Genomic DNA, 12,309 nt, shown 5'->3' on the forward strand with positions numbered 1-12,309 from the left:
TGATTACCTCTGACAACAGGTCATCATCAATCTCTAGCTCTGAAGAGTGTTCATCTGCTTCACTCCAGACCAGACTGACTTCTTCACTCTCACTTTATATCCCAAACTTCGACCAAAAACAGGAGAGTCATCGGTACTAGACTCCACCAGTCTACCTCTGATCTCATCACAGGTTGCTGACTCTGGAGTGATGTATGAAACCTCACACCCACACAGATACCCTTTTTAACTTTCTGTTTGTACTCCATTTTGTAATGCATTGTCACCTCTTGCTAGTGTCTGCGTAGTCCTGGCTCTAATCTTCACCAACCCATACTGGCTGCACTTGTGGTGAAAACTTTCTTAACACTTGTATCTCTTTTGGGCAGGATGCTTTTCTGCTGTCTCCCATGGGAAGTGGGCATGGTTAGCTCCTCTTACCAGGTCTGTCACAGTCATCCCTATAGCCCTGCTATTCACACCATGCCTATTTAATTTGTTCCAAAGTTTCTTACAGAATCACATCAAAGCCATCTCTCAAGATCAGGTTAAGACCATGATGCTAGTCCACCACCTTCTCTCAAAACCCAAAGAGAATTCCAGGAGAGGTGCTAGAGGAAAAACCCCATGGCTCTTCTCAGCAGTAAGTAGCCAGATAGAATCAATGTTCCTCTTCCCTTTTTTACCTTGAGGGTCTGGGATAAAGGACAATAAGGCTCACAAGAATGTCACCCTTCCCTAGTCCCCTTCACGGGAAATCTACTTTCAGTCTCTCTCTCTCTCTGCCCACCCAGAAAATGCCTGGCAAAACTAGATATGCCAAAGGCCTCCAATGCTTCTGGAGAGCCCCTCAGCAACCAGACCAGATAAAAGCTTGGCCCTACATGCACGCTATACATCGTCTCTTCAGAAACCTTCATCACCTCTTTGCTTCAATAAAGCAAGCTGTCTCTGTTGAAGTCAATCTCATTTCTGGGCACACAAAAGCCAGAATCCCAAGTTTTTAAACCTATTAGGTGGCACAGCAAGTTAAACCAGGATCCCATTTAAGTGCAGGGTTGAATCCTCTTTTCATGCTCCTGACCCGTCTCCCCGCCAATACATCCAGGAAAGCAGTGGAAACTGGTCAAAGTCCTCGGGCCCCTGCCACCCACATAGGAGAGCTGGATGCATGCAGTTCCTGGCTCCTTCTGGCTCATCTCTTGCAGTTGTGTCTCATGTGCTGGCATTTAATTTTTTAAGGTTTTCTATTCTTTACCAAATAAGTGCTCCCTTCATGCATATCAGCCTCAATGTCATTGCTGTTCACATGTGAAAAACTTGCCAGCAACAAGTTAGGTGCTTTCTCCTTTCTACAGGAATATAGATCAACTCTGTGAGGTAGTGCCTGAGTATCCCAGAGATAGTTCTCGTCCCAGAGGCTGTAAGCCCATGAAGGCTGGGGGCAGAGCAGTGCTTCCAGTGCTCCCCAACCCGTGAGTCTTCAGGAGAGAGGCTGAGAGGAAGGCCTCCTATCCCTGCTCACTTGGGTTTTCTGAACTCTAGTCAGGAATAAGCCGTCCAAGATAGCTACATTGTCATCATCCCATGATGAAGCTTGGCTCATCTTCTTCTTTCTCATCTTTTGTTCCAGAAGCCTCCTCACACAACTAGACTGCAGCTTCTGGGCCCGACTAGCTCATTCTTTTAGATTTTTTCTGCTAAATTTTCATCTTCTTTGCCAATAATTTCTTACCCTTTTAACTTCTGGAGCTTTGTCCAATGCTTTGTTATCTGCTCCGTGGCAGCGATGATATCCTCTTCCACGCTCGCCTGAAACTGCATCTAGTAGTCTTTGCTTCTCAGCCATGGCATCCATGTAGTCGTGTTATTGGTACTCTCTCTAGCATAGATACCTGTACACATAGAACTCTCCACTTCTGGCCTCAGCACTTGGACCCATTACATCTCAGACAAATTCTGGGGAAGGTCGAGGCAATCATTCACTGTTTTTTCTGGAAAGGGGACTGTTCTATTCAGGTTCTGCATGAACTGTTCCAGCCTGAGCTTCTGCTCTTCTGTCACATTCCTGGTGACATCTGGGGCTCTTTCTTGGGCCTTGGTGATCACAGCAAGTAGGCAATTTAGCTCTTCATGACAGCTTTTCCACATGACCCTGAATAAATAAATCTCAAACAAAAATAAAGAACAATTCAAGGCATTTAGTACACCAGGCATGCCATGTAACTGTCCCTTCTGTCTGGTTACAGAGAACTCTCGACCTCCCCAAAAAGGGATTCCACTGCCATGGGAAGTCACCTTCTTTTCCCCAGTCCCTGCCAATCACTAGCCCTGTCTTTGTAGATTTACCTGTTCTGGACATTTCCTATCAAAGGGATCACACAGTAAGGGACCTTTTGTGTCTGACATCTTTCACTGAACATCATGTTTTCAAATATGCCCACACAGTAGTGTGTCGGTGTATACTATTTCACTGCAGGGATGGAACACATTGCGCTTACATATTCATACCTGCATGCTTTGGTTGTTCTGTATCTTAGATATTACAAATAAAGCTTTTCATGTCTTAACACTCAATTCTAGAAAACCCTCCATGAAGCTGAAGATTGAAGTAGTATTCCTTTTGGTCTTCATTGCTGTTGAACTCGCAGAAGTCAAATGAGGACAAGACACCAAGCAGCAGCAGTTGTATCCTGGCAACTGAAATTGGTTGATGATCATGGTCTTCTCACAACAAGCCACATTCTGTGGGTCCTGAGTTATGTCCTGGGAGCTGCCACATAGCTGGGTAATGAGAAGGACCCAGGAGGCAGGAGCCAGCCCTTGTCTCCTAGGCTGGTTTCCTGGGATTTGGATTACCCTGTTACTGGCATGCTGTTATGTGTGTCCAGGGTACACCAAGTGTCACTGTGGTAGAGATGAGCTGGGAGAAGGAACTTGGAGAGATGATGGTTTTGGTTATGTTGAGGCAAAACATCTGAGCTCTGGAGCATCTTTAAAGGGGAACTGGGCCCAGCCATACATTTCTCACACTCGGGTGGCTAATGTCCCCCAGAAGTTATTCAGGGACTCAGCATGACTGGCTGAGCTGAATGGAGCTCACAGCCAATTCAAGAAGCCCTGGGCAACTGCATGATATGGGCCAGAGGACTGTGCTGCTCCCAGCTAAGGGTGGGGCCTGGGTCCACCTTTCTTGACCCTCAGTTTCCTCATCTGCCATATTAGGGCATCAGTTGTCTCAGGTTTCTCTCCTACCGCAGGATCCAGAAGATCTTTGGTGATTCTTCCAGTGCCTGGTGGTTTCAGGCATCCTTTGCTCATGACTTCATCACTCCAGTCTCTGACTTACTTCATGTGGGTTCTCCTCTGTGTCCATGTCTCCTTTCTCTTAGGACACTATCATGGGTCTTAAGGACCACCCAAACCCTGGATGACCTCATATAAAGATTATCCAGTCAATTAAGTCTTCAAAGAAGCTGTTTGCAAATAAGTTGCCTTGCATATACACTAAGGATTAGGACATCGAAATCTCCTTTGTGGAATATATCAGTCACTTCAGTTGTCAAAGAGAATATTCCTAAGAGATCTTTAGAGAGATTTCCAGATCCTTCATCTTCAACATCTAGTTGGGAGAACTGTCTTAGATGTAAGCATGCATCACGGCTGGATCTTCCTCAGATTCCCCTTACCTACCCACCAGCATGATAGGGAACTCCCAAGACCTTCCTTCTGATCAACTAATGTTGTCCCTTAATGCACCTGAGGGTGAGGTGTCCAGTGTCAGCTCTGGGCCCACCAGTTTTAAGTGACATTTCTGGGGACACTTGTCCTATGATAGCCAGAAGAAGCATGAACATCCTTACATAATTATACCAGGCATTCTGGACAAGTGCAACTGAGTCTGGAACCCACAGAAACTGTGATCTCTCTTTTTGTACATGTGTGAGTCCTTCGTTTGCCCATAGATTAAGAGGACAGAGAAGTGCCTGACAGTGCAACCCAACCCAGAAGAGGAAGCTGTGTTTGATTTCCTCACCCACTATGGAAACTCACAAATATAAGAGAAACTCCTCTTGCTGTGGCTGAATTGTGTCTTCTTCAAAACTTGTGCATGCAAAACCTAGCCCCCAATACCTTAGGATAAAAACTTAATTGGAAATAGTATTTTTGCAGATTGATAAGATAGAATGAGATCATTTGGAGTTGGGCCAATCCCTAATACAACTTGTTTGTCTCCTTATCAGAAGAGGAAATTTGGGTACAGGTGAGAATGCCATGGAAGGATAATAGCAGATGGGAGTGGGTGGATGCTTCTATCAGCCAAAGAATGCTAGTGGTTTCCAGAAAAGAAAAAAAAACACACACACAAGAAGCTAGAGAGAGATGTGGAAATAGTCCCTCAGAGTCTCCAGATAGTTGCAACCTGAGAACTCCTTGATCTCATTTTTTCGGTCTCCAGAGTTGTGAGGGAACACATTTCTACTGCACAAGCCAGCTAGGGTGGGTAAACATTTGTCATGACAGTCCCACAGAGTAAAAGCACCAGAAAATGAAGGAAAAATTTCACCAGTGGAACACATAAAGAGGATGAGATTAGAGAAACCATGGGTGTGCTACAACAAAGGTAAGAAGAACCTGGCAGACAAGATGCAACATTCAGAAGATGATATTGTGATAGAAAGAGATGAGGAATTGGCCAATGGGTTCATAAACTCAGTGGGAGAGAGGGAGGGAGGGAGGGAGGGAGGGAGGGAGGGAGGGAGGGAGGGAGGGAGGGAGAGAGAGATACAGATGCTCTGCAATTTATGATGGGGTTACACCCTGGTTAAAGCCATTATTAGTTGAAAATATAGGAAGTTGAAGCTTCATTGGATACATTTCACCTACAAAAAATCCCAGTTTGGCCTCCCTTAAATGTGCTCAGAACATAACCTTGTGGTTGGGTAACAACACTGCATGCAGATAGGTATATACATAAGTAGACATCCTATATATGCATCTGTCTATGTACCTATCTGCCTTCCTATCATCTATGAACTACCCACCAATAATTTCCCTACTTACTAATATATTTGCCTATCATCTATGATTTACTCATCTCTATCCACTATTTACCTAGCTGACAATCACACATCTCCTATCATCTATTAATTATTTATCAATCATCTGTCTCTTTACTACTTGTCAATCATCTATCATTAGTTAATTAACAATAAGTTTTCTAATTATTTTACCACCTATTCATCCCTCCATCCCTTTCTACCAATTACCCATCAATCATCTCTCTATCTGCCATTTACCTGTCATTCAACTCTTTATCATCTGATATACCAATCATCTCTCTCCACAATCTACTTATCATTTTTCATCAGTCTACCAACAAATTATGTAGTTATCTATCTTTGATATTTCTATCCATACAATGGGTTTCAAACTTAGATATTCTACCCACTGGGAACACTTGGGAATCCCTGGAAACATTTTTGGTGTCATGCTAGATGAAGGGAAACTTCCAATATCTGGTAGGTGGAGCCCAGGATGGTTGCTTAACACCCTATGCTGCCCAGGATGGTCCCACTACAGAGACACATTTTGTCCTAAATGTCAGCGTTGATGACCTAGAACAACTTTTGGCAAGGACAGCCTTCATTGAACACAAGGAGCTCAGGATTTCATTCAACGAGAGTACATGGAAAGTTCTTGGGGAGAAAATATCACAAGAGAGAAAGATATTCATTGCAAGGAATGGTGATTGTGTAAAAGCAAGTAGTTGTCATTTTCATGGGATGTTGAACAACTCAGGCTGAAAAACATTTTCTTAAAATCACCTGTGCATCCCCCATTGCTTTTTCTCATTGGCTTCTCACCCATGTGACAGATAGGGGGACCTGTCATGGAGGTGGAGATTTTGTCTTGAAGAAGGCTGAGTGAGACATAAGCAGTGACATCCCTAGGGGTCCTGGGCTGAGGTGAAGACAGGGGTCAGATTCAAAGCTAAGGATAGAAGCAAGGACCAGAAGAACTTCCTGATTCATCTAGAACTCTCCTGCTGGTGTCTTCTATTTCTAATCTTATAGATCTCACCAATGGGTTTGGCAATGATCCTTTTGGTAGGACACCCAAGATACCACACCTAAGCTCCATTTCATTCAAATTAACCACTCCAATTCTACCAGAGAAATTGTTGAAGAAATGAGAACACAAGCCACAGACTTGGAAAAGGCATTTGCAAAACACATTTGGATGAAGGTTGTATGCAAAATATACAAAGAGCTCTTGGAATTTACCACCAAAATGAAAGAGCTCAATGCAAAAATGGGTCAAGCACCTCACTAGAAAAGAGATGGGAAAATAAGCATGTGAAATCACATCCTACGCCATACGTCACCACAGAGTTGCTATTCCAGGCCACAGCAGAAAGCTGGATTGGAAGAGGAGCAGCCTGGGCTAGAACCGGCACCCACGGGGGATGCCACGCTTCAGGCCAGGGCGTTAACCCGCTGTGCCACAGTGCCAGCTTGAGCCTGTATCTTTTTAACTGGTGAGTTGAGGCCATTTACATTAAGGTGACTGGATTAGTAACACCTTGGCCCTGTCCTTTTCCTATAAAGATTCCTATTGCTTACTTTTATTTCTTTTGTAATTTTAGGAGGATTTTCTTTCTTTACTTTCTTTCATAATGATGACTCTCTGTGTCTGTGTATAGCGCATACTTAAGCATCTTTGAAGACTGGACAAGTGGTGACAAATTCTTTTAATTTCTATTTGTTCTGGAAGGTCTTTATTTCATTTTCACTCATAAATGAGAGCTTTGCAGGATACAGTTGACAGTTTTTTTTTTCTCTTAAGACTTGCATTATGTCTTGCCAGTCTCTTTTAGCCTGTAGGGATTCTGATGAGAAGTCAGCTATGAGTCTAATTGCAGACTCTCTGAAAGTAATCTGGCATTTCTCTTTTTCACATTCTCTAATTCATGAATTGAAATTTCATTCCGATTGGGAACTCTTGAGATGATTGAAATGTAATCCAACTGTGGTATGTAGACATGGGATCTTTGGGAGGTGAGTGGGATTAAACAAGGTCACCATGTTAGAGGCCCCACAGTTGAATTCTGGTAACTTATGAAGAAAAGGAACCGAAATCAGAAGACACACTCCCTTGCTGAATCTCTACCAGAAGAGTCATTCAGTTTCACTGGGAAAATATTAAATTGAGGGTCAGAGTAGCAGCTGATTCCAAGGTTAGGCCAGGAACTACTATGAATTTGGGACTTCTTGCTGGGCTACAATATAAAGATTATGGTTGGGGGCAGGAAATAGGGACACAGGAGCCAATTTCAAGAGCCTCTGTGGGAATAATATGGGCAATACAGGCTCCAGAGTGATTTAACAAGCCACAGATGATAAAGTATAAGGATATTTACTTGCATATGAATAACCATAGAGGCATCAGTAAGTGGTAGAAATTGAAGGGCTCTTGCTTGTAATAGAATGCAGAGTACCATTTGGTCACAAGGGATTTACAATGCTCCAGGGTTAAAGAGAAGTAGTCAGTATGTGTACCAGTCTCCAAGGGATGCCTTAAATAATTGCTCCAACTTGAGTGACAAAAAGCAAAAGAAATAAATTCCCTCTCCTGCTCAGGAGAGCAGAACTATGAGGTCAAGGTGTGTTCAGGGATATAGTCCCTTGGGAGGGTCCATGGGAAGATCCTTTCTGCTCTTGGATTTTTCAGCTCTTGGTGGCTCCAGGAATCCTTCACTTGTGGCCGGGTGACTAGTCTCCACATTTATCTCATATGACATCTCGTCTGTTTTATGTCTCCTCTTTGTCTTTTTTAACGGCACTGCCACTAGGTTTAGGGCTACCCTAATCCATGATGGCCTCATTTGAAGACCCTAACGCATTTGAGTAATCACTCTATCTAAACTTTGAATAAATCAGAGCTCAGTGCCCAAATGGCTGCCACAATTGCAATTTCCATCTCTTCATGGGCTGCAAGTGACTGTTTTCCTCTGCAGCCTTTCAATGATCAAGGGAGTTGACTGAGTGCTTCCCGGGACTCAGATTAAATGTCTCAGTCCTGGATTTTCAAAATGGATGAAGGACACAAATCTTACCTGATTCCATCAAATTACTAGAGGAGAACATTGGGAAAACTCTGCAAGATGTTGGCATAGGTAAAGACTTTTTGGACAATACCCTAGAAACACAAGCAATCAAAAGAAAAATAGGGTAAGTAGAGTATATCAAGCTAAGAATCTTCTATACTACAAAGGAAACACTCAACAAAGTGCAGAGGCAACTGAAAAATGAGAGAAATTGCAAACTGATAAGCAATTAATATACAGAATCTATAAAAAATTCAAGAAATTCAACAACAATAAAGCAAACAATCCAGTGAGAAATGAGCAAAGAACATGAATTGGCATTTTCCAAAGGATACAATTCACATGCCAAGCAGAAACACAAACACAGAAATGCTCAGGATTACTAGATATCAGCAAAATGCAAATAAAACCAGACTCCAGTTAGAATGACAAAGACAAATAAATGCTGGCTGGGCTGTGAGGAAAAAGGTTTGCTAATCCACTGCCAGTAGGAATAAAAACTAGTACTACCTTTGTCTAAGACAGTATGGAGACTCCCCAGAAAGCTGAAAATAGTTCTACTATATGACGAAGCCATCCCTGTTAGGTCTGGAACAGTTTGGGGTTCTGACCTTTCATACCCCCAGAAAGGAGAGAAGGAAAAAGGAGTGGGAGACTGACCTCAACGGAGACAGTTTGCTTTATTGGAAGCAAAGAGGTTGGTGACAGTCTGTTCTTGTGAAGAGACTGCACCCTGGGCATATTTGGAACTCGGGTTTTATTGGGTTAGCAGAGAATTTGCCACAGAGTGGGGTGTGTGAAGAAGGCAGCTGGTGGAAGAGAAGGGGCTGTTGAAAGTTTCCAAGAATTTCTCCCTTATCAGTTTCATAGCTGCCCTGTGAAGCTTATCTGTTTTTTCATTTGCATTGCAAGGGGTTGAGAAGGGTCTGGTTAGGCATAAAGAATCTCGATAAAACAGAGGAAGTGGGGTGGAGAGGTGAGGAGGAAGAAAGGGAGGAAGGGAAAGGTGCAATAAGTTCTTTATTCCAGCCCCAAGAGGCAAAAAGGAAAAGGGACTTTGATTCCATATGGCTACTTGCTGCTGAGCAGGGGCATTGCGAGTGCTGGGGTTTGCCTCTAGAGCCTGGAATTCTCCTCAAGTGTTGAGGCAAGGGGCTGGAATCCATGAGTGAGGTGGTGGAGTAGCATCATGGTCTTAACTTTGTTTCTAGAGGCAGCTTTGATGTGGTTTTGTAAGAAATTTTGGAACAGGTTAAATAGGTATGGTCTGAATAGCAGAGCCTGTGGGGCCTGGTTAATATGTTGCCATAGAGATGATCTGGGACCTGAAAGGAAGGGAGAGGGCAAGTTGGAGGCAAGGGGGGAGGTGAGATCTCGAGCCTCAGAATGGTTCTGGTTCTTCCAAACATGACTTCAAGGAGACTAAATTGTAGGGGTTTCTGTGGCAGAGCTCTAAGCTTTACGAGGGCTAAGAGTAGTTTTGTCCAATCTAAACTGAGTTTGATGGAAAGTTTGATGAGAGTTTGTTTTAAAGATGATTGAGGCCTATAAGGGAATACGAAATTTCTAAGGGATATTGTAAACCCCCAATGACTTGTGAACCTGGGGGTGGGGGTGAATTTGGGGCCATTATGTGACTGGGGGGATGTGCCAGTTACCATGGAGAGCTGGATGCTCAATGGCCACTTCATGGTCCCCACCCCAGTTGCCACAAAAAGAAGGAAAGTAGGGAGGGGGAGGTTAAGACACACAAAGACCCATTCTCTGTATGGGCCACCAAATGTTAGGAGGTATGGAATAGCTCGGGGTTCTGGCCTTTCATGCCTCCAGAAAGGAGAGATGAAAAAAGGAATTGGAGACTGACCTCAACAGCGACGGGTTTCTTTATTAGAAGCAAAGAGGTTGGGGACAATCTGTTCTTGTGAAAAGACTGTTCTCTGGGTGCATTTGGAACACAGGTTTTACCTGGTTAGCAGGGAATTTGCCACAGGGTGCAGGGTGTGTAGGAGGCAGCTGGCAGAAGGGTAGGGGGCTCTTTGTAGTCTCCAAGAATTACTGCTTATCAGTTTCATAGCTGCCCTGTGAGGCTTATCTGTTTTTCCGTTTGCATTGCAAGGGGTTGAGAAGGGTCTGTTTAGGCACCAAGGACCTCAATAAACCAGACGAAGTGTGTGGTGGGGGGAGCAGAGGAAGAAAAAGAGGAAGGGAAAGGTGTGACAAATCCTTTAGTCCCACTCCTGGGAATCTACCAAAATAGGGTGATATCAGCATATAGAAAGGTTATCTGTACTCCCAACTTTATTGCAGCTTAATTCACAATAGCTAAGAGATGGAATCAACCCAGATGCCCATTACCTGATGACTTAAAAAGAAAATGTGGTATATATACACTATGGACTACTACTCAGCCATAAAAAAAGAATGGAATACTTGAATAGTCTCCGGGAAGAGTTATGGAAAAAATGGCAGAGGAAACTTCCATAATTAGCAGGACATGAAGGACCTACGAGGAGGGAGTGAATGCTCACAGCTTGGGGCTTGAATAGCCGAGAGCCTGAACACCAGCACAGGAAGGAGAGGTGAGATGAGACTGCAGTTGCCCAAGACTCTGGTGGAAAAGCAGTAGGAAGAGCCAGAAGAAATGAGGCGTGAAGCCCCATGGGGGAAAGCGCACTAGCCTAAATAGAGGAGAGAGAAAATATAAAAGGGCCAGTACAGACCCCATTCTCTCTCTCTCCAATCACCTTACAAAGATGTACAAGCTGATAGAGCAGGTGCCATTTTGGACATACATAACAGCTGCACCAGCATGGGGCTGCGCCTGGCAATCAGCCAGAGAGAAAAACCTGACTCTGGTGGGGAATAATAACAGGAGACTAAAAGCAGTGAATGTGGAGAGTGTATGAAATGGGACTGTGAAAAAAAACAGGATGTGTGGGAGAACTCACATTATGGCTGAAATGCGAATAGTCTTGGCAGGAGACACCACAAGCTTGGGTGGCTTCGGCTACCTGGTGAGAGACACTGCAGGGGAATCTGAACTTACACTGAGGACTGAACAGATCCTTTCTGTGGTCCTTGAGACAGAGCAGACGAATATTATACCACTGGGGCTAGCACTCAGGCACTCATTGCCAAAGGAGAGAGAGAGAGAGAGAGAGAGAGAGAGAGAGAGAGAGAGAGGAATTTACCATGCCAAACCTGGGTGTGTCACCTTAGGCACACCCTTAAACCTGGAAAACTGAACAGAGATCTCTGGCCTCACCCACCACAAGCCTCTAGAGATTCACGGTAAGCAGACAGACCACTTATCTACAGAGTCATAATACAATGAAAAAAGCAGCAATAGCAGAAAAAAGGAAGAAACCAATGAGCATCTCCATAAATGCCAAACAACGAAAGAAATGACCCAAGAAACAAGAATAAGGAAGCAACATGATGGTCCCAAAAGAACATGACACTTCAATTAAGGATTATGAAGATGATGAGATTGAAGAAATGCAAGAAATGGAACTCAGATATTGATGATAAGAATACTTAGAAGTAATCAGAAGCAAACACACGAACTACTGAAATCCATGCATGACATGAAAAAATTCTCTCATGAAAATGAAATCTTAAGTAGGAACAAAATGAAATGCAGAATTCAATAGAATATGAAATTGAGATATTGAAGAGAAATTGAAAGGAAAAGAAGAATTCAATAGAACAAATAAAAATGCAGTTGAGATTCTTAAAAACAGAATCAGTGAGGCAGAAGACAGAATCTCAGACTTAGAAGACAGAGCACAGGAAAGTATACAGTCAAACCAAAGAGAAGAAGAGGAAATTAGAAATCTAAAAAATAATGTTGAGATTCTATAGGGTACTATTAAAAACCCAACATTTGAGTTCTAGGATTTCCTGAAGGCATGGGAGAGAGAAAGAGTTAGAAGGCCTTTTTAGTGAGATACTAGCAGAGAACTTCCCAGGTTTGGAGAAAGACACGTCCAAGTACAGGAAGCTCCAGAACTCCAAATAGACATGACCAGAAATGATCCTCGCCAGGACACACTGTAATCAAACTCACCACAGTGAAACATAAAGAAAAAGTTTCTAAAATGAGCAAGAATGAAATACCAGATAACTCTCAGAAGATCTTTAATTGGACTCATAGAAACCCTACAGCCTAGGAGGGAGTAGTGAAATACAGCCCACGTCCTAAGAGAAAAAACCTGCCA

The 12,309-nt window shown here is 43.4% G+C and overlaps 1 pseudogene; it reads right to left on the minus strand.

Moving 5' to 3' along the window:
• Positions 1 to 1,559: 1,559 nt before the first annotated feature.
• LOC149119184 (PRKR-interacting protein 1 pseudogene) overlaps positions 1,560 to 12,309 on the minus strand; it is a 35,509-nt pseudogene continuing 24,759 nt past the window's right edge.

The sequence above is a fragment of the Oryctolagus cuniculus genome, chromosome Y, assembly GCF_051225735.1.
Source record: "Oryctolagus cuniculus isolate XC-2025 breed Fujian yellow rabbit chromosome Y, ASM5122573v1, whole genome shotgun sequence".
NCBI lineage: Eukaryota > Metazoa > Chordata > Mammalia > Lagomorpha > Leporidae > Oryctolagus > Oryctolagus cuniculus.